Here is a 23,006-nt window from a genome sequence, read left to right on the forward strand (position 1 = left end):
GTGTGGTGGGCCGGCATCTGGCTCTGGTGACATGATGGAAGACAGAGAGACAGAGAGAGAGAGAGGCAGAAAGAGATGGGGGGGGGGGGGGGGACCAGAGAGACAGAGAGAGAGAGAGGGAGGGACAGAGAGACAGAGAGAGACAGAAAGAGAAGAGAGGGACAGAGAGAGAGAGAGGGAGGGGCAGAGAGACAGAGAGAGAGACAGAAAGAGATGGGGGGGAGGGCCAGAGAGACAGAGAGAGAGAGAGGGAGGGACAGAGAGACAGAGAGAGAGAGACAGAAAGAGATGGGGGGGGACAGAGAGAGAGAGAGGGACAGAGAGACAGAGAGAGAGAGAAAGAGATAGAGAGAGAGACAAAGAGATAGAGTGGGGGGAGGGCCAGAGAGAGAGAAAGAGAGAGAGGGGGACAGAGAGAGAGAGGGAGGGACAGAGAGACAGAGAGAGAGAGGCAGAAAGAGATAGAGAGAGACAGAAAGAGATGTGGGGGGAGGGACAGAGAGACAGAGAAAGAGAGAGAGAGGGACAGAGAGAGAGAGGGAGGGACAGAGAGACAGAGAGAGAGAGACAGAAAGAGACAAAGAGAGAGAGACAGAAAGAGATAGAGAGAGAGGGAGGGAGGGACAGAGAGACAGAAAGAGACGGTGGGCGGGGGGGGGGGGGGGGAGAGGGACAGAGAGAGAAGAGGCAGGGAGAATGGGGATCCTATGCTGTAAACAATAAGCCAAGCTGCTTAGTAGCTCTCTTTTAAACATTTCTATTCTCAGCTATAATTTCCTTCTGTTACCCTCAAACTTCACTTTTGTTCAGTGTGTCCGCCTGAGAGAGAGCAGTCTGGAAAAGCAAAACAATTGCAAGATGGTAAGGAGTATCAGCGTAGCAGAGATGCAGAACAAAACCAGCATGGAAATGATGAGGGTCACGCAGGATGTGTTTGTGGACCACGCAGCTGTTCCTCGGGTAATCCTCCTTCAAAGCTGCGGGCAGGGGAACCTGGCCGAAGGCGTGCTGTTCTGTAGTTGGGTGGAAAAGAAGGCTGGTGCGGACTGTGAATAAGGGGAGGCTGGGTAACCTCTGAAGGCTGGACAACATCTGGGTTCCAGGAGCAACAGAGTCCAGAGGTGTCACGAAGTGACTTGCCCAGGGCCACAGAGCTGGTCAGTGACAGAGGCAAACTCAGGTAGAGATCGTGTGATTCTTAGTCTTGAGGTTTTTGGGTTTTTTTATAACCCTGGACTCACCACACCTCTCGCCACTTTTCAAAGTCCAGTCAAGCTTTAAGTCACCTGTGCTCACCACTCAGAGAGAGAGGAGGAGGAGGAAGGTGGGGAGGAAAAGGAGGAGAGCAGACTCAGCCAGCGCTTAGGGGAAGCAGACGCTCCAGAGTTTTCAGATTGTTCATATTTTTCTTGACCTGGTTCTGCTTTCCAGAGACCTGTGGACTGTTAGAACTGGAGGATTCTAACTGGCCACGGCCAGTCCATCGCCCGGACAGTGGTGGTGACTGGCCTAACATTACTGGCAGCCACGAGTCCGGGCATGCTTGGAAGCAGGGGATGAGCGCAGCAGACACAGAAAGTGGAGGAAAAGGAAGCAAAACAAAGGCCCCAGGGAGACCGACTCCAGGGAGGGCGGTGGGCGGAGCCCCCGTGGGCGGAGCCCCCGTGCGCCTTCCTGTTCTCCCTGGTCCACCGGCTGCCCTGACTCTGCTCCATCGCTTCCTCTTTGCTTCCTGGAGCCCCTGAAGCAACTAGAGTGAGAAAAGACCGCATCTTACTCGTCTCCATCCTGTCTCCTTCCCGTCCTTACCTCCTGTGAGTCCTGTTTCCCCAACACTCCCAGCTCCTCCAAGGTGGGAACTGGATTCCATGGTGTGGACCGTACCGCATGCTTCTCTTTTACAAAATGCCTCACCCAATATTTGAGTCGCTTATTCAAATACCTTCTTGTTGATTACCCTTTGAGAAAATTTGCGAAACTTCTCAAGGCGCACATATTCTTATATTATAGAGGAAAACATGTAAAGGCAGGGGAAATGAGGCTTAGTCTTCTAATCCGAAAAATATAAAGGGAAAGACTCCGTGACCCAGGGCCATTCCTTCTTATCTGAGCTGTGTTTTTTATGGGAACAAAATGCAGTAACTGCGCTGACTGACTGTGCAGTTTGGACAGGACATCCTCAGACCAAGAGGCTCTCTCCCCTTTTCCCTGTCGTCCCCTTCTGTCTCATTCCACGCAGAATCTTCCAGGAGCCTTGCCACGCAGAGCGTTCAGGATGTGACCACAGCCTCCAGGACTCCAGCAGAGACACAGGCAGGAGCCTGCCCGGGGTCTGCGAGGAGTGGCTGCTTTGCGAGCCTTTCTGTGTGCTTCGTCTCAGTCGACACTCCGAGTCTGATGGCGAGGAAGGGATTCTGCAGCGTGCGGTTGTCAGCACTGTCAGAACACGGAGTTGGCTTTGCCTTCAGAGACGGGCCGGAAGTGGGTGGTGGCTGCAACTGGAGAATCCGCCTGAGGCACAGGAGAGTGTGCGGTGTGTGTCAGTGGCTCCCTCTCCCCCACACCTCCTCGCCCACACCCACCAGCCTATATGTCTGTGCATCATTAAAATCTGACTCGTGATGTAAAATGCCAGCCTGAAGTCCTAAGGTAACTTCGGCAGCCATAAAACTATCTATGGAAATCTTGAATTTTAAGTCGTCGCCTCTCCTCATTGCAGAACATTCTAGGGGATTGTGAGAAGGAGGCGGGGACCTGCTCAGGCTCCCCATCAACTAGGGAGATGCTGAAAAGACTGGAGAGGAGCGCACATGCTCCCGCCTAAAACATCCATCACAAAGCCTTTTCCCTGGCATCACACCGTCACTTAACCTTTTCCAACTGGAAAGCAGCTTCCAGGTGTATTTACTGTCGAGCCAGGTCATAGGTCCACAGCCCTAGCAGGGGGGAACCACGTCCAGCCTCCATCCTTCCATTCTGGCAAATCGAGGCAGAGCTGAAGACAGATGCCACTCGGTCCCTCATCCTCTGACCTTCGCTCCTGAAAGCCACTTGCCTTCAAGGTGACCAAGTTTTGTTTTGGAACCTATTAAATATACATACCACAGTGGCTAAAGTGTTCTTGAAAGGATGGGCAAAGGGAGTGCCAAGAAAGAGGAGGCATTCTGGAATGAATTATTGATCAAGTTTTCTTTCATACACACACACACACACACACATACACGTGCAAGTGTCAAGCATTCCCAGCCAGATGGAGATTGCATCTTGTGCGGTCTTCACAGGGTTAAGAAAGGTAACCTCTTTGCTCTAAACTCCATCTATTTGGTGGTTGGGAAATGTGTTTACGCCTCTGTGTATCTCCTTTTGTTTGGTTTTCCGAGAGAGCCTGAATCAGCGGATTTCAGAAGAAAGCTAACACATCTGACAGGCTTAGAGAAATGATGTGTGCCACGTGAAAAAAATTAATTAAATAAAATGTTTTTCACTTATATAGCAGTTTTTATCCCAGTCTCTAAACAAGTTATGGGTATTAATTGAATGTTGTCATGCATGACTTGTCACCTTGGCCCCACTGACCCAAGTGGAAAGCTCGGGTCTGATTGCTGAGAGACAGGGAAACTGAGGCAGTGTGGAAGGACAGATGGAACAGTCCTGAGGAAGGAAGGGGAACCTCTGTGCTGGCCACACCATCTCATGAGAACCGAGTCAGTGACGAACTTAAGGGAACTGTCACCTCTGCACTGGCCACGCCAGTTTCATTGGTCTCACGAGAACCACAGCGGAGATGACAAACCATGTATAGCTGATACCAGTTCTGGCACGCTCAGTCTCACTGGGGGTCATTTTCTGCTCCGCCAGCTGATGGAACTGCCTCCTCACAGGCCAACTTTGTAGCCATTACAAGAGTATTAGTTAGCTATGGTTATATTCTTTGCAGCCAAAGATAAGGAAGCTATATACAATCAGCAAAAACAAGACTGGGAGCTGACTATGGCTCAGATCATGAACTCCTTATTGCAAAATTCAGACTTAAATTGAAGAAAGTAAGGAAAACCACAAGACCATTCAGGTATGACCTAAATCAAATCCCTTCTGATTATACAGTGGAAGTGAGAAATAGATTTAAGGGACTAGATCTGATAGACAGAGTGCTTGATGAACTATGGACGGAGGTTCATGACATTGTACAGGAGACAGGGATCAAGACCATCCCCATGGAAGAGAAATGCAAAAGAGCAAAATGACTGTCTGAAGAGGCCTTACAAATAGCTGTGAAAGAAGAGAAGTGAAAAGCAAAGGGGAAAAAGAAAGATATTCACATTTGAATGCAGAGTTCCAAAGAATAGCAAGGAGAGATAAGAAAGCCTTCCTCAGCAATCAATGCAAAGAAATAGAGGAAAACAACAGAATGGGAAAGACTAGAGATCTCTTCAAGAAAATTAGAGATACCAAGGGAACATTTCATGGAAAGAAGGGCTCGATAAGGGACAGAAATGGTATGGACCTAAAAGAAGCAGAAGATATTAAGAAGAGGTGGCAAGGATACAAAGAAGAACTATACAAAAAAGATCTTCACAACCCAGATAATCACGATGGTGTGATCACTCACCTAGAGCCAGACATCCTGGAATGTGAAGTCAAGTGGGCCTTAGAAAGCATCACTATGAACAAAGCTAGTGGAGGTGATGGAATTCCAGTTGAGCTATTTCAAATCCTGAAAGATGACGCTGTGAAAGTGCTGCACTCAATATGCCAGCAAATTTGGAAAACTCAGCAGTGGCCACAGGACTGGAAAAGGTCAGTTTTATTCCAATCCCAAAGAAAGGCAATGCCAAAGAATGCTCAGCCTACTGCACAATTGCACTCATCTCACATGCTAGTAAAGTAATGCTCAAAATTCTCCAAGCCAGGCTTCAGCAGTATGTGAACCGAGAACTTTCAGATGTTCAAGCTGGTTTTAGAAAAGGCAGAGGAAACAGAGATCAAATTGCCAACATCTGCTGGATCATGAAAAAATCAAGAGAGGTCCAGAAAAACATCTATTTCTGCTTTACTGACTATGCCAAGGCCTTTGACTGTGTGGATCACAATAAACTGTGGAAAATTCTGAAAGAGATGGGAATACAGACCACCTGACCTGCCTCTTGAGAAACCTATATGCAGGTCAGGAAGCAACAGTTAGAACTGGACATGGAACAACAGACTGGCTCCAAATAGGAAAAGGAGTAAGTCAAGGCTGTATATTGTCACCCTGCTTATTTAACTTATATCCAGAGTACATCATGAGAAACGCTGGGCTGGAAGAAACACAAGCTGGACTCAAGATTGCCAGGAAAAATATCAATAACCTCAGATATGCAGATGACACAACCCTTATGGCAGAAAGTGAAGAGGAACTAAAAAGCCTCTTGATGAAAGTGAAAGAAGAGAATGAAAATGTTGGCTTAAAGCTCAACATTCAGAAAATGAAGATCATGGCATCTGGTCCCATCACTTCATGGGAAATAGATGGGGAAACAGTGGAAACAGTGTCAGACTTTATTTTTTTGAGCTCCAAAATCACTGCAGATGGTGATTGCAGCCATGAAATTAAAAGATACTTACTCCTTGAAAGGAATGTTATGACCATCCTAGATAGCATATTCAAAAGCAGAGACATTACTTTGCCAACAAAGGTCTATCTAGTCAAGGCTATGGTTTTTCCAGTGGTCATGTATGGATGTGAGAGTTAGACTGTGAAGAAAGCTGAGCACCGAAGAATTGATGCTTTTGAACTGTGGTGTTGGAGAAGACTCTTGAGAGTCCCTTGGACTGCAAGGAGATCCAACCAGTCCATCCTAAAGGAGATCAGTCCTGGGTGTTCATTGGAAGGAGTAATGCTGAGGCTAAAACTCCAGTACTTTGGCCACCTCCTGTGAAGGGTTGACTCATTGGAAAAGACTCTGATGCTGGGAGGGATTGTGGGCAGGAGGAGAAGGGGACGACAGAGGATGAGATGGCTGGATGGCATCACCGACTTGGACATGAGTTTGGGTGAACTCTGGGAGTTGGTGATGGACAAGGAGGCCTGGCGTGATTCAATTCATGGGGTCACAAAGAGTCAGAAAGGACTGAGCAACTGAACTGAACTCAACTCAACTAATGAAAGCAATTATCAAGAACATAAACTTAGGCAACACACACTTATTGTCTCACCGTTTCTGCAGACCAGGAATCTGAGCATGACTCAGCTGGGTTCCATGCTTAGGGTCTTACAAGATGTCAGTGAGGGCTGCGTTCTCACCTGGAGGCTCAGCTGAGGAAGGATATGCTCCCACAGTCTGGGCAGCGTTCCGTTCCTTGCTGCTGTTTTTCGCTGGCTGCTGGCTGTTGTTCCTAAAGTCTTCCAGCAGGTCCTTGCCGCCTAGGCTTCCTCTGCATGCACGCTTATGTATCATGTCAGCAAGGAGAGGATTTGTGTCAGATATCAAGACAGAATCTTATACAACGTAATACAATCACGCTATGTGCTTTGTGATTATAAAAGGGGACATCTCATCACTTTTGCTGTATTCTATTAGAAGGAATTTGCCTGTCTCACCCATACTCAAGGTAAGGGAATTACATAAAGGCATAGATACTAGGAGAAAGGGATCCTGGGAAGCTGGAGTCTGGCAGCCAAATTCAAAAATCTGGAAATAGAAACTCCTTCATATCTCCAAGCTCTGTGGCTGGCTTTCAAGAAAAAAAAAAAAGAGGTAAGGAGTTTGTTAGATTATTTGATATTACAGGCATACTTCTGAGACATTGCCAGTTCAGTTCCAGACCACCACAGTAAAGCAAATATCACATAAAGAGAGTCATGCATTTTTTAAAATTTCCCATTGCATATAAAAGTTATGTTTACACTAAACTGTGATCAATTAAGTATGCAATAGCATTATGTATAAAAAATGTGTGTACCTTGATTAAAAATATTTATTGCTAATGACCATCCTCTGACAATGCAGAGTTGCCACAAAACTTCAATTTGTAAAAAGTGCAGTATGGGCAAAGCATAGGAAAATGAGGTACGCCTGTATCCACCTCGCAGAAAACAGGAGAACTCAGCAGAACACTGAACCCATACCAAAATAGATGTTTGATAAAAATCTCAAGGAAGCTGCAGTGGTTTCCCTCATTAATCAAGACGTACAGGATTACGTTACTCAACTAGCACCCCTCTTTTAGTTCAAGAACTGCAGGGAGTCTCACCTAGATTGAAGTGTGAGGGACCTGGGGGGAACGGCACGTCAGAAACTTTAACACGCACGTGACTCTACTGAGGTCAGCTTCTTGTTTTTTCCTACTCTTTTCTTTTCTTTTTTCTTTTTAGTTGATTCACATTGATGTGTTAGTTCAGGTGTACAGCCATGTGATTCAGTTATACCCACACGATTGCTGAGGTCTTGTTGGAATGCAGACTCTGACACAGTAAGTCTGGAGTCGGGTCAAGATTCTGCAAGCTCCCAGATGACGTCACTGTTGCTGGTCCTCAGAACATACTTTGAATACCAAGAGGAGAAGGTAAGCAAGGATGAAAGAACCAAATAGTAAAATTTTCCCCCTATCCAAAGTGACTGTGAATAATAGGATTTTAAGTCATTTAAATATTTTGAGTGAAAAATCTCCGAAACATTCCAAGAGCCAGATGGGAATTGCCTTTTTTTCCATGCACATGGCATACTGTGAATTTGGGGAGAAAGTGATATTTAGGCTTGGGGAAGTGTGGGGAGAGAGAGCTTGGAGTGGGACAGTGAGTGACGCCATGGGGAGAAATTCTGAAGCCAGTGAGGATTTAGGTGAGTGTCTGAGAAAACTGGAGGTTGGTCAGAGCTAGCTAGAACAGCCTAGATGGACCTGAAGGAGATGGAGCATCAAGCATCCTGGATGGGATCAGCTAGAGGGAGTCAAAAAGAAAAAAAAAAAAAAAGGAGACAGGATTTCTAACAATTATGGATCAGAAACAACCAACAGTCTCCAACCAAATGCACAAAAGAGAATGGAAAGCAAATGGGATTTCCAAGAAGGATGCAGAGGGCAGGAGGCAAGGAGTGGAGAAGATGGCCACCAGTTTAGCTTTCTAGCAGAGCTAATGGGGGTATATTTTAAGGGCAAAGGTTTGGTTTTGAGCCAGAGAAAAGAAGGAGAGGAAATGCCTGGGAGGCCCAGGGTGGCTAAGTAACATTTTAACCCTGAGTGAAACTAACTAGTCACAGGGCTGCACAATATTAGAAGGCACAGGGCCATGCGATGCGGAGGGAAGACTTGGAACCGGGGATCAGGAGACCTGGCTTCTCTGTCGGGTTCATCTTTACACTCATTACAAATTCACTGGGAGCCTGCCAGACTCCAAGCCCTATGCTAAGTTTTGGAAAACTTAAAATAGCAATTGAAATAATAATAATAAAATAACAAAAGTAATACAATAATGTTAGTAATAAAATTTGAAGTGATTGATTCGTGTTAAGTGCTATCCTAAGTAATTCACATTTGTTGAGTACTTTAACTGTTAGAGGCTTCCCTGGTGGCTCAGATGGTAAAGAACCCGCCTGCAATGCAGGAGACCCAGGTTTGATCCCTGGGTCAGGAAAGTCCCCTAGAGAAGAGAATGGCTACTCCCCTCCACCCCCAGTATCCTTGCAGTATCCTTGCCTGAAGAATCTAATGGACAGAGGAGCCTAGTGGGCTGCAGTCCATGAGTTCACGATGAGTCAGATATGACTGAGCAACTAACTTTTTAGATATGAGAACAATCTACTGAGGTAAGTAATGCTTTTATGTTCAATATTCCGATGTTGAAACTGAGGTGGAGAAATAACAGGACAGATTATTTCTGCTCTAAGGGAGCTTATGTCTAACAGTCACGTCTCCAATTAACAGAATGGCTTCTGGTGACTTCTCCTGCTGTTTCCCCTTCTTTAGCTATGACAATCATAGATAAAAGTGTGAAGAACTGTTCATTATCATATTCAATCCTTGCAATCACCTTATGAGGTAATTACTACTATCATCCCCATTTCACAGATGAGGAAACTAAGGTTCAGAGAAGCTAAATAAATTTCCCAAGGGGCCTCGCCTGGGATTTAAACTCAGGCAGCCCAACTCTAGACTAAAATACAGCACCATCGTAAATTAGGAGACTGGACTAAATCTCTGAGATCACATTTCACTGGAATGTTCCACTGCCTTCCTATGAGTTCCTTGAATCTCATGTATTTTATGATTCAGATATTTCTGTTTTCAAACTGGCTATGTGTGCCAACAGAGTTCAAGGGGCAGGACACGTCGTGACAGGAAAGGAATCCTTTAGTGGTCGGTGGGCAAAGGCAGGGAAGAGCCAAGTCAGCTCTCCTCTCTGGTTGCTGGTGTCATCTCACGGACCCAGACCCAGTACCTTACGGAGATGCTCCACTCAGCTGGGAGACCTCACGGTGCATGCAGGGACTTGTTCCAGCAGAGATCCAGAATGCAACCTTTCCGGGTCGAGTTGGACAGGAAAGGATTTAAATCGAGGTCATGCGCTGAGAGAGAGGAGAGTTCATGAGTCATGCTCATTGCTGGAGGCAAAAACAAATTCATTTTCCCTGTGAGGAGTGTTATCAAGCAGGAAATCAAGTCCCCAGGCGAGGGAGGCAGTGAGGTGCCCAAGGGAAACGGCGGAGGCAGCCAGGCAGACACCGGGAGTGAGTGTGTCTCCAGACTCTGTCGAACGTCACACTAAAGCAAAAAGTCTCCCCAGACCGTGCACAATCTTTGGGCTTTTATAAGACATAACAAAATTTAATGGACGTCCCCAAACTTGGGAATTTTGACTTGTCCAGAGGCAAAGTCATTCATTCATTCCTTCACCTCAGAAGTATTCACTGAATGTCTGCTAAGCTCCAAGCCTAAGAGGTCTGACAAACAGAAATGGACCCTGGCTTTCTCAAGCTTATTTCTAGTTACAGAAAACACTCAGAGAGCCTGATAACTATAGATAAACCCATAGTGGTGAAGTAAGACAATTTGAGATGGTGATAAATGTTATGCAGGGCACAGAGATGACCTGATTGAAAGGGAGGGGCTGGAGATGGGATGCTCTTGGACACGGCGGTCAGGAAAGATCTACATTATGAGTGACGCTGGGTCTGAGACCTGAAGGGTGAAAGGAAACCCGTGTGACAAGCAAGGGGAAGAGAGTGCCCGCAAGCAGGAAGGGCAGGTTCAAGGGCTCCAGAGCAGCAGCAAGCAGGGACGTCACAGGAGGCCACGTGGCCACAGAGTGATGGGAGGAGCACGTTGGAGGGAGGTCCTCGAGAGCAGAAGCCAGAACAGGGCAGGGGACACAGGTGTGGGTGCCTCACCGAGCAGGTTGGTTCTAGTCTAAGAGCAAAGGTAGCTTGTTAAGCAGAGGAGAGACTTGCTTTGCTTTACGCCAAAGGTCACTTTGCTTCAATGTGGAGAATGAACTTGAGGGGGTTCCAGAATGCTGGCCGGGAGACTTGTGAGAAGTCTCCCGTGGGTGACAGATGATGGAGGGGCAGAGGAGGTGGGGAAAAAAGTGGATGGATCTAAGAGGTATTCTGGAGCCGAAACTGATAGTACTTGCTCATGGATTAGGTGTGCGGATGAGAAAGAGGGCATTTTGTGCCCTAGTATCATAGTCTTTCTGTACTTGAAGCTCTTCTTGGCGAATTCCATTCAGCTTCATAAAACAGGGCTGCCTTGGTGGCTCAGATAAAGCGTCTACCTACCATGTGGGAGACCTGGGTTCGACCCTTGGGTCAGGAAGATTCCCTGGAGAAGGAAATGGCAACCCACTCCAATACTCTTGCCTGGGAAATTCCATGGATGGAGGAGCCTGGTGGGCTACAGTCCATGGTGTCATTCATGGGGTACCAAAGAGTCGGACACGACTGAGCGACTTCACTTTCACTTTCATAAAACAGAGATGCCCGTGTGTGTGCAGCGCGGTTAACCAGTGCGGGCATCCCGTGCTCTACTCTTTTGTGCTGCTGACCGTGACCCAGGGCAGACCACCATGGAGAGGAGAGCAAGCCAAGGACATGGAGGACCCGGCCCCTGGATCTGCAGCCTCCCCGCATTAGCCTCCGGACTCCCAGGCTGCAATCACCTGGGGGAGGCCAGAGACGCCGCCCTGGGCACAGAACATTGGAAGATGGCTCTGCCAGTGGTTTCATCTCTGCCTTATGCCACCAGTGAGGAATAAGTAGATCAGGATGGGCGTGTGGGTGTGGGTGTGTAGGAAAGTCAAGGTTAAAGTTGAGAAAACCATGGAGAGCAGAGGCAGGCTTGCAATCACCTACGGAAAGGGTCCTCCTCAGCTGCCTTGAATTAACAGATAGAAAAATAACTCCGTCTCACTCCTGGATGTCTCTGAACTCTTGGGAATCTGTCTGTGATTTGCGGCAGGAGGGCAGGAGGTGAAATCTGCCCGTCCTTAGCCTCCCTCCCTCCCCAGCACCCCTGTCCCCTCCCCAGGCAGGGCCCTCCAGCGGGATGGTGGGCGGCGCCTCCCAGAGGCCAGGTTGTGAGCCAGAGGGAATCCCGGACATGCTGCCCCTTCGTGACCTAGTCAAAGCCAATTAGCCATAAAGCGGGAAGAGTAGGTCTACGAAAACTTTTCTTGAAAGCAAAATAAAAACCCAGAGCTGGGCCTGAGTGATCCACCTTCAAAAATCAGAGAAAACGAAGGGGAATCTCAGGTGGGAGGAAAAACAGATTCACTGAAGACAGAACCCAAGGGTATGTTTGGTTTGGCCCGTGATAAAAGGGGGAGTACCAGACGGATGGAGTGAGGGGTCTGCTGAGCCTTTAGAAAGGGGCTCTCCCATCCTTCCACCCATTTCATATTACGAGTTTTGACAAATTACTCAATCTTGTAGGCCTTTGTTACTTTGTAGGGCTTCCCTTGTGGCTCAGCTGGTAAAGAATCCGCCTGCAATGTGGGAGACCTGGGTTCAATCCCTGGGTTGGGAAGATCTCCTGGAGAAGGGAAAGGCTACCCACTCCAGTATTCTGGCCTGGAGAACACATGGACAGTCCATGAGGTCGTAAAGAGTCAGACACGACTGAGCGACTTTCAAGGGAAAGGGAAAACACACCATAAAACCTTAATTGTGCGGAGACAGGGGACTGGGCCAAATGACCTATCAGGGTCTTTGCAAGGTGTAAGGCCTACAACAGCATACAAGAGGCAAGAAGCCTTGGACATAAAATCATGACTCCTCCGTCCCTTAATTCCTTAACTTGCGAAGCGCAGACCATAGGAAGGTTGCTGTAAGGACTGAATGAGTTAACATAAGTAAACTGCTTAGAACAGAGCCTGCTTATTGCTCCATAAATATTAGATGTGTTTTCTCTGAAAACCAGTCTCCTGTATACCAATTACTCAATTATTTTGGCTCCAAAGAATTCAAATACAAGATCCTTAGGCTACCAGGATGATTTGGCCTCATCCTGTCTGTTTTCCTGCTTCCATGGAAACTTTGTCTAAACTATCCCAGAGAGATGGGAGCTTGTGCCACAGAATAGAATTTGGGGAAGCGCCCTGAGATATCTGGTTTCCATGGCTACCAGCCGGCGAGCCTGGATATGACCAGGAAGTCTCCCCTCTGACTAGGAAATCTGGTGGGTACCACAGCCACCATAAATGAGGCCGGCCTCACAAAATCAGGCATTTGGGCAAAAGATCACAGTGAAGGGTAGCTGTCTGAGAGCATAAAGCCACTTAAAGAGCCAGCTCAAGCTCTCATCCCCCAGTCAGTGTTCCAGGGACTCGTGAAACAGAATACTCTCATCCCAAACTTAGTAAGGCCAAAGATTCATTAATTAACCATCAGTCTCATTAAAAAGAAGAGACACAACTTCACAAAGCACCGGGGACCCACAGTTCTCAGAGCCAGGAGCAGAGACTGTCGGGAAAGGCAGGCTGAGAATGGTGACTCTGTGACCCGGCTTGGGGAGCAAAGTGTCCCCAGAAGCCTTCCTTTCTTAAGCGCGATGTTGAATGCTGCTCTAAAATATGAATAATAAATGGCATGTGGGTGAGTCCATCCTCTAACAACTCAGAGAGCGTCAGAAGCAGCTGTCATCTTATCCGCTCCAGAAGAAAGAAGCAGAACTGTAATGCCTGTCCTTATTTAACAGAAGAGAAAACTGAGGTCCACTGAAGAAGGACTGACCCAAGTCTGCAAAGCAGTGAGAGATTTGAAATTAAACTCCGTTGTTCAACACCCAGCTACTCAGGCAGCCTCATACCTGATAGTTTAAGCAAGGGAGAATAAGATACCTTCCCACAGAATCTCCGGTTACTCGCCTTGCATGACCCAAAAAAGCAGTAATGTTCGGAAAGAACAGGGAAATCATCCCACAGTGGTCTCAGTGCCTCTGGTCCCTTCCCCTGAAATGCAATACTGTTCCCAGAGTGATTTTTCTAAAACCTAAATCTGCTTATGTTACTCTCCTGGTTAAATCCTTAAATGACTCCCCATTGACTTTAGGATAAAATCCAAAGGCCTTGTAATGAGACCAATTCATGAATTGGCTCCTGCTTCTCTCATCAATGGCATCCCTTCCTCCACCCCAGCACACATACACACACACTGCCTTCCATCCATCAGAAGCTCCCCAATAGCTATGCTTTCTCTTTTCTCCAAGATACAGTATGTAGCTCACACTGCCTGTCCAGCCTTTCCAACTTTCCAACTTCGGTTCCTCCATAGCCAGATACCACCTCCTCCAGGATGCCTTCCCTGACCATCAGGCTGAATGAGGTTCCCCTGTCAGTGCTCTTGCAAGATACGGAGGAGTTCCCTTAGCTAGGGTGCGTCACCACCTTTCGAGTTAGTGACCCCTTTCCATAAGAGCTGCCCTAGGGCAGAGGCTGGGAATATCCATGTCCATCTCCCCAGTCCCTAAAACAGTGTCTGGCACATGCTAGACGCCTAATAGATAGTTAACAATTGCCTCTCTCTCACCTAAAGTCTGCCCCTTTAGTGTTAATATTTTTACATATATTTATTTGGAAGCCCATTTTATCTCAACCAAGGAAAGAACAAGGGAGCAGAATCAATAGTTAATTACTCTGAAAATGATTATCACCAGCTTTATCAGACCAAAAGAATGGTATCAATAGCTCAAATCAACAGATGCCCTAGAAGTCCCTTCTAGCTAATGTGTATGCTCTATGGTATAGATGTGCGTTTGTGCACACATACACGCCTTTGTGAAGAGCACTGTGGCATGTGCAATTACCTGGGAGGTTTGCTTTTATAATTTGACCTTTATTTCGCTGATTGCATACATGTTAGAGAATGAAGGGGAGGAAACAGCAAGAAGTTGGAAGAGATGAGCCTGGTGCTACAAATTACCCACAGGCATAGAATCCACCAGAGGGGTAACTCACAATACCCCAGGAACTTAGCAAAAAGCTATCAGTGTTCCTGATCCCTTTGTCATGATAACCCCGTAAGTTTCTGTTGCCTGCTAGAGTTTACAAAGCACTCGCACATTACTCATTTGTCTCTGACAGCATTCTGAAAGGTATGCAGCGTATCTGATCTTGTCTTGTTTTATCCCTAAATAATATAGCAAGCAGCCACGTACCCACCAACAAAGCAAAAATTAGAGCCTTCCTGGAGATTTGCACTTTCCGTACTCGACAGTGCTGTAGTCTTTGCCCACCTCACTTCTCCCCTACCCCATGCCCTGTAGCACCACGCTAAAGGAAGCCATCTCTTTCCTTTATACGTATTTCTAAAAAGCACCTTTTTATTTTAGTTTTTTTTTTTTAAACTAAACCTAGCTTGAAGTGGGCATCCTGTGACATAATCTGTTTGTGCCTGATTTTTTTTACCTTAATGCTGGATTGCTAGGGTTCAGTCTTACGATTGCACGGAGCTGTTGCATGTTCTTTCTGTGTGCCAGATAATATTCCATTATACAACTAACTATACATTATACAACCTCTATATATACATTATACAACTTCTCCTTCAGTGGGTACTTGAGTTGTTTACAAGTTGTTTCGCCATTGAACGATGCTGGTATGGATATTCTTATGCACGTATCCTTGTACACATGGGCAGAGGTATCTCTTGGGTATTGATCAGCAGTGCAATTTCAAGGAAACAGAGAAAGTAAATGGTAAACTTCCCAGAATAATGTTAGATTGTTTTATGAAGTGATTGTACCAAATTGCCTGCGTGCCACCGGAGTGTAGGTGCCCCCATCGATCCAGATCTTCTCCAACAATGAGGTTGATCCAAGTAACTGAGAGGGATAAAACATGAGTCTCAACCCAGTATCCTTTGAGCCAAATGAGGCTATCTGTCTTGCAAAGTATTTCACTAGTTATTTGCTTTGTTGTTGTTTAGTCGCTAAGTCGTGTCCGATTCTTTTGCGACACCACAGACTATAGTTCGCCAGGCTCCACTGTCCATGGGATTTCCCAGGCAAGAATACCGACTGGGTGGCCATTTCCTTCTGCCTGAAGTCTTCCGATCCAGGGATCAAACCTGCGTTTCCCACATTGGCAGGCGGATTCTTTACCACTGAGCCACCTGTCATTTGCTTATTGAGTTTAATCTGACTTCGGAAGTCTTTGGATGAACAGACAGTTTTGTCTACTACAGTCCTCACTATTCCCTAATGTCTTATGCATGGGCTAATTCACACATTTTCTTATCACCCAGCCTCTATGAGCATTTGCGTTTGAGATCTCTGTGATTCATAAAGCTTCTGAATTTAGACTACGGAAGAGTGAGTCCAAGAAAACGTGCTTTCTAAAAGAATACAGGAAGATTCCATCAAATGCCTTGAAGATTGTTGAAAATTATCTCTAAAAGCTGAAACTGCATATATTCTGCACTAAACAGAGTGAGGTATAATCTAAGGAGTTAGTGAAATTCAAGCCCAACTGACAGGTGCACATGGGATGGTACGTGAAATAAACAATGTTGAAGGCACGTGCTGTCATAATTAAGCTTCGTGCCAACTCATAGAGGTATGTGTTCTTCATTCAAAGCCAAAGAAAGTGAAGCATAGGGAAGGCCCTTGGCATCTCAAGCTAATAAGCCAGGGAGAGCTGGGTTTTGAATGGATGACTGGATCCAAAACCCATGTACAGCACACTAGAGCACACTGCCTCCAAGATAACTCCGAGCACCTCCGCTCTGTGCATGAGAGCACATAGCAGTTTCATAGGGAGCACCGCATTTAACCCCTTAATATCACTGCAAGGGGGTATAGCAGTGGTTCCTGCTGTCTTGTAGAAACGAGAAATTGGGGTCTAGAGAAATTAAAGGGTTCATACAACATCACCTGGGGAGTGGGTGAAGGTACTGGGGTTTGGACATATTCTCCTCTCACTAACACCAGCTTCTTTTCCCATACAGGCTGAGTCACCAGCCCACACCGAAAGAACCAACAGGGAATCATTGCAAGCTGACGTAATTTATTCTTTCTGGATAGAACCACAAGTCTCCTCACAGCCAGGCACGGAAATTGATGGTCCCACAAGGAGCAAGTTTAGGAAGGAAGGGAACAGTTTCACCTATATTCATCTAGATATGGGGCTGAACTTTGAGACTAATTATCTCCTCTGGAAGCCTGCTAAAACAGGAGGCACAGGCCAGAGCTCAGAGATTCACTAATCTCCCTGGAAAGGAGAGAAATGTCAGGAAGATAGTCTTCCAGAGAAAAGTAACATCCTCTCAGGAAACAATGACAAGCATGGGAACCCACTTCCATCAAGTTTTAATACAATGCCCTTCTCCTTCTCAAAGTAGATTTGGGAAGTTTTCCAGAATAAACTGATCATCCTTGGAGAATAAATTACACTTTGAATTTTTCCAATCCAGGTCAGCTTTCCTCCATGCTGGGTCCTGGTGAGGGTTTTACTGTAGAGACCAGGAGGACCCTCCAATTTCAGAATTGTCCTCCAGAAGAGCCATCGCTGGGTCATTTACCAACAACAAAGTCTGAAATCCAAGCCTATTTGAAGAGAGAGTGTTTCTGAGAGACTGGGGTGTCATTAATAATAGGTGCTCCAAGCGTGCATGGAGGCTGTTTCTTTCCTGAGTACCACCCAACCCCAGGAAAGTCTTGGGGTGATGGCTACTTGCCTTCCTTCAGGCACAGAACTAAACACAGGGTGCAACGATGAATACGATAGGCCTCGCCCTCCAAGATCTTGTAGACGCGTAGGGAAGACACATGTAGAAACAGGCACAGGGGAGTTTCCTGGTGGTCCAGGGGCTAAGACTCCATGCGCCCAATGCAGGGGCCCAGGGTTTGATCCCTGGTCAGGGCACTAGATCCCACATGCCACAACTAAGACCCAGGGTAGCCAAGTAAATAAACTAATTTTTAAAAAATAGGCAAAATCAGAGTGCCATGCTCAATGATTAAAGCATGCAGCCAGGCCTGAAGATGAGAGAAATGTCGTTGCTGCTCTCTGTGCTGGAAAAACAGCGTAAGGAAAAGGAGACTTAAAGAGCTGCGCTTTAAGGATGGACATAAGTTCCATCCTTTGGATGGTCAGGTCCATCCACTGGATTCCAAGTTTGTGTCTAGAATCCTGTCCTGAGCTACCTCTTCACCAAAAAGACAGAGTAGGTATCTCCTGTGTGGCAGAAAATTAACACTTGCATTCATAGAGCTGAGATTCACTGGTCCTAAGATTAAAGAGAAAATATATCCCCTTGAAAGGCATCAGTGTAGATTGCAGCCCTTTTCCTGCACTAGAGGAAGCAGCTAGCCCTCCACTCAAGGGTTCTCCCTACCTGGATTCTGGATTCGTTTTGTACCTGTGGAGACAGAGGCTGAACTGATCACCTCTGATAGTAGCATCTGCCTCTTTATCTTTCGCTCTCTTACCCAGCAATAATAGCAACCTTTTCTATTGTCTCAGAATCCACAAGTTCAAGCTGGCACCTTTATCTCCTGTGACCATCAGATCACCAGATATGCCTGTCTCTCCTTTGCCCTCCAGAGAAACTACAGGTTAATTTGTTGCAAAGTAGCGGAGAAAAGGACTGCCATCACCTTCTCCCCGGCAATTTAAGCTTCCCTACTCCTCCTATCCCCCTCCCTCCCATCGAAGTCAACAACGCCAACCATTCCATCCTGATCTGTCCCTTTCCCCTGCACTATATAAAGCTAGCTACAGATGGCAAGCACGGATTGATGCTCCAAAACTCACCAGTGCCCACTCCCTTCCATCAAGCTGGTTCCTAAATCTGTGGATGCAGCAGGCTTCAGAAGAGGAAGCGGCGTGATCACGCAGTATGAGCCTTGGCACAGTGGAGCCTGGGCTGTGCCAGGGCCATGATGCCCGAGTCTCACCCGCTCTGATGCAGCACTTGGGGTGGCATCTGGTTGCCCTACTGCCCACGTGATGGGAGCCTGGTGCTGAGAGCCAAGTTTCTCTCTTGAACGTGCCTTGGGTAGTAGATAAAGAAATTCATGATGAGTGGAGAGAGACGAAAAAGAAAAGGAACAGGGGCAAAGGGGTTGAGGGGGCTTAGAGGAAACAAAACCTTGAACACTTCTTTCTCTGCTCATTCATCTTCCTGCAGACAGCTTCCAGAGGGGTCTTGGGTAGAGCCAACTGAAGAAGCAGGATAAAGGATTCTGGAGGCCTTTCTCCCTTGAGAGTTTTTTGGGTTTTTTTTAACTGTTCACCCGTATTTGTGCCCCAGTCATCCTAAATTCTGTCCCCAGAGCATTTAATAATCATAATAATACTCATAAGCTGATATCTATTCTGTTCTAAGCCTTGAATAAAATGTTTTCTACTCCTTTTCTCATTTAATTCTTAGGCAAAGCTGAAAACTGGTATTTCCTCCCAATTTTCTTCCCAATTTCTTCCCTTTTTATCAGAATATAAAATGGAGATATTAAAGAAGTTGCCAAGATCATACAGCTCTTAAATGGTGGAGCCAGGATTTAAACCCCAGTCGGGAAGATATCAAACCCTTATTCCTAAAGGATCTTGTCAACCTCAACCAGCTGTCATAGTAGAGTCAAAAAGCATTACCTGAAGCTCCCTTTCTTGGAGATATTTACATTTTAATAGCCTGTCTTTTAATGAGGCTTCAATGAGCAAAGAAATGAGCTGCTTGTAATGCTATTTGGGGCACTGTAATAGGTCACAGAGAAAATTCTTGGGGTCAAGGGTGTCCCAAATAATGGTGCGTATCTCTCGCAACTCTATGTAATGAAGCCAGACCCATCTGAAGGGAGATTGAAACTGTTTTGTATTTATCTCAATAGAAATTGTGTTCATTAGGGTTATGATCAAGAGAAATTTTACGTGGATATAGGAAAGACTTCCCAGAGAGGGAGATTGTGGAAGTATGACAGAGGACTGCAACATATACATGAACACACACACTCACACTCACACACACACACACACACACACTCAGCTCTCACTCCCCAGCCTGGAGAAGTTCAGTCCTACCTGGTCACAGAGATGAATCTAAGGTGATTTCCCAGAAAACCTCTTGTTCTCAACTTGGAATATTTAACTTTGACTCAGAATATTTCATTTTATTTCCCAGGACCTCCTGAAGACACACAGTTGACACTTTCTGTCCTTAAAACAAGATCAGATAAGCAAAACTAGAGACTTCCAACACATTCTTTGAAAAGAAAAATATTTCCCCAGACTTGGCTTAAGAATGGGCTGTCTAGGCAGTAACATTTGGAAATTCAACTGTCTCATTCCTCCAGGCTTCCAGGTCTCTCAACCCAAGTTAACTCTCTGTCCTTCTGGATCAGCCCATCAGTTCAGTGCAGTCGGTCAGCTGAACAGGAGCTCTATAGGATCAACCTATGGAGGAAATCACCTACTGATCGGCTACCAAACACAACCTCTTGAAAGCAAGCAGCAAACCCAAGGGCCTTCATTAGTCCACTTCTCTCCTCTCCTGCTATGGAGACAAACTCGTCTCCCATCAAGGAAGATACAAGGGTAGCTGCTCACCTCCACCCCAGGGCAGGCAGAGGCTAGGATGCCCATTTCCTCCTCGGATGCTCCCTCCCTCTCTCTCTCTCCCTTCCCTTCCCAAGTCTGGATGAGAATGTATTAAAACCCTGTTTCAATTTCTTTTCATTCTTGATTTGCACATGGTAGGCTGGTTGGATGGCATCACCCAACCTTCCTGCCCTGCCAGAAAGGGAGAAGAAGGAAGGCCACAGCCTCCAGAGGAGGTTCCATCCATCAGAAGCCTCAGTTCAGTTCAGTTCAGTAGCTCAGTCGTGTCCGACTCTTTGCAACCCCATGGACTGCAACATGCCAGGCCCCCTTATCCATCACCAGCTCCCAGAGCTTGCTCAGAACTCATGTCCATCGAGTGGGTGATGCCATCCAACCAGCCTACCATGTGCAAATCAAGAATGAAAAGAAATTGAAACAGGGTTTTAACACATTCTCATCCAGAGATGTAAAGGCAGGTGAGCTGGATGAATACGGGCTTGGGGACTCCACGGCCTACTTCCTGTGTGCTCTTTCTTTCTGGCATGGGCAGGAAGCCCTAAATATTCTAGTTCCATCCTACCCACAAAGCTGTATGCTATCTGACAAATGCTTTCATAATCAGCTATTGGTGATTTTGTCCTGCCCTTAAGAATAGATGGGGCTTCCCTTGTGGCTCAGACGGTAAAGCGTCTGCCTACAATGCAGGAGACCCAGGTTCGATCCCTGGGTCAGGAATTTCCCCTGGAGAAGGAAATGGCAGCCCACTCCAGTACTCTTGCCTGGAAAATCCCATGGACAGAGGAGCCCGGTAGGCTACAGTCCGTGGGGTCGCAGAGTCGGAAACGACTGAGCGACTTCACTTAAGAATAGATGATCCAGCTGGTCAGTGTTTAACCTCAGAGGAAAAGCCAAAGTCCCCGTCGCAAGTGTCCCACAGCACCTTTGCAATGCGCCCCCACCCTCAGCCTGTCTGCCCTCATTTCTTAATAACTGCCCTCTCACGGCCCTCCAGCAAGTGGTCTCCTTGCTGAATCTCCGATTTAATGATCCTTGCCCTGGCTATGCTTTTTGACTAGAATCATATTTCCCCAGAGATCTCCTCCGATCATCCCCTTATCACATCAAGTGTTTGTTCAAATACCACCTGTCAAAGGAGCCTCCCCTCTTCCCTAAGCCCCAGAGCAGCCCAGCTGCCCTGGCCCCTCCTCAGGCCCCCTCCCCACTGATCCACTTTGCCCTGCCCTGCGCTCCCCTCCTCCACTGCACTCGTAATTTCATAACATACTGCATACTTTGCTGCCTTACTGTTTATGCTGTTTATTTTCCTTTATCTGCATATTCTACTAGAATACAAACTCTATTACAGCAGGGTTTCTTGAGTTTTGTTTTTTTTTTTTTATCACGGATGTATCCCAAAATATCTACGGTAATCCCTGCCACATAATAGATGCTCAAGAAATGTTGGCCGAATAAGTGCTGACTGAAGGGAACACACCTCTGATGGAGGGATTTCAAATACTCTCTAGAACCAGATATTCACCCTCTACCTGTATTCCAGGCAGTCAGGTTCACCCCAACTCTCCAAAGAAGGGCAGACTCACATATTTCTTCTTTCCTCACAGCCTTAAATCCTTAGTCCCCTTCGATCTATTTTCCTTTCACATTCCTTCTCATTTCACACTCTGCAACCAAAGGCAAAGTTCACCCTCCCACCGTTTTACTTCCTGATTCATTTCTCATTATAGACTTACAGTCCCGCCCACAGCTCTCGGGTGGCTGCTTTACTTGCCTGCAGTTCAGGCTCTTCTTCCCTCTCGCTGGTTCTGGTCTCCCAGGGCTGCCTGCCACCCGGTTCTGCTTGGACGCTGGGTTCCTCTGCTGGACAAGAGCCGCCCCACACACCCCACTTGGCTCGGAGAGGCTCTTCTGGGGAAACCGGAACTCTAGAATAAAGTCACGTTCTTGTTCTTACTATTGTCAGTGGTACCTGAACACATTTGAATCAATAGTAACAAGCTCTCCGTTCCATCAGGAGACAAGTTTAGTAAAGAGGATGACGCACAGTCATGCCTCCTTTTGTTCTGGATGTCAGGACTAACCTCGAATTTGTACATCAATATGACAACAGCAAAGCATGGAAAAACCTGAAGCCACGAGGATGACAAACTGTCCCTGAACTGCACGTGTGTTTCACAGAGAATTTCTCCCAGTCGAACGCTTTCTGACAGCAAAAATCAAATGATACTTTACTTTTCAACAGCTGCTCAATCTCAAAGCTGGGGGCAGCCATTCTGTACACTGTCATCGGCCTGCCCACTTTATGGGATGGAAACTCTGAACACTCCAGACCGAGGAGAGGCTGCCATGGACACGTGCTGTGTTCTGCAGGCTCATTACATCTGTGAAACTTCAGCGTCCGCATTCGTCACAAACCCCTCCCCCTCGAACCCACCATTCCTCATGCTGCAGGACCTACCTGTCTTAAGCCCCATAGTTTCGTTCTCGGCCCTCCCTCCCCACTATATAAAAATAGCAGCTACCATGTGCGTATCCCTTCATAGGTTCCGAGTACCTCTACGTGCATCCCGTAGAGCAGGCGTTACTGTCCACGTGTTATACACAAGCAGCGCTAACTAAAATACAAGGGACTGTGCAAGGCTCGCAGCGGGATGCAGAAAGGCTAGGTTTGAGCCCAGGCCCCAGACCCCACAGCCAGGGTTCAGCCTTCCCATCTGTGCTTTCTGACTCAGCCCCGCAGCACTCTTCAGCTCCCAGTCAATCAGTTCAGTTCAGCCGCTCAGTTGTGTCTGACTCTTTGTGACCCCATGGACTGCAGCACGCCAGGCCTCCCTGTCCATCACCAACTCCTGGAGCTTACTCAACCTCATGTCCATTGAGTTGGTGATGCCATCCAACCATCTCATCCTCTGTCGTCTCCTTCTCCTCCTGCCCTCAATCTTACCAAGCATCAGGGTCTTTTCCAAGGAGTCAGTTCTTC

At 46.8% G+C, this 23,006-nt stretch overlaps 1 long non-coding RNA gene across 3 annotated transcripts; it reads right to left on the reverse strand.

The window, feature by feature from the left end:
• Positions 1-1,979: 1,979 nt before the first annotated feature.
• On the reverse strand, positions 1,980-21,711 carry LOC106990172 (uncharacterized). Of its 3 annotated transcripts, none has more exons than XR_003590989.3 (7): positions 21,610-21,711; positions 19,490-19,624; positions 18,227-18,465; positions 9,416-9,542; positions 7,234-7,523; positions 6,284-6,425; positions 1,980-2,511 (listed from the first exon to the last, which is right to left on the reverse strand). It is a non-coding gene; the product is annotated as an uncharacterized LOC106990172 (long non-coding RNA). The 3 variants fall into 3 exon arrangements; XR_006055522.2 differs by having other exon boundaries at positions 21,556-21,711; XR_009595882.1 differs by having other exon boundaries at positions 6,284-7,523.
• Positions 21,712-23,006: the final 1,295 nt, after the last annotated feature.

This window comes from Ovis aries, chromosome 12 (genome assembly GCF_016772045.2).
Source record: "Ovis aries strain OAR_USU_Benz2616 breed Rambouillet chromosome 12, ARS-UI_Ramb_v3.0, whole genome shotgun sequence".
In the NCBI taxonomy this organism is placed as follows: domain Eukaryota; kingdom Metazoa; phylum Chordata; class Mammalia; order Artiodactyla; family Bovidae; genus Ovis; species Ovis aries.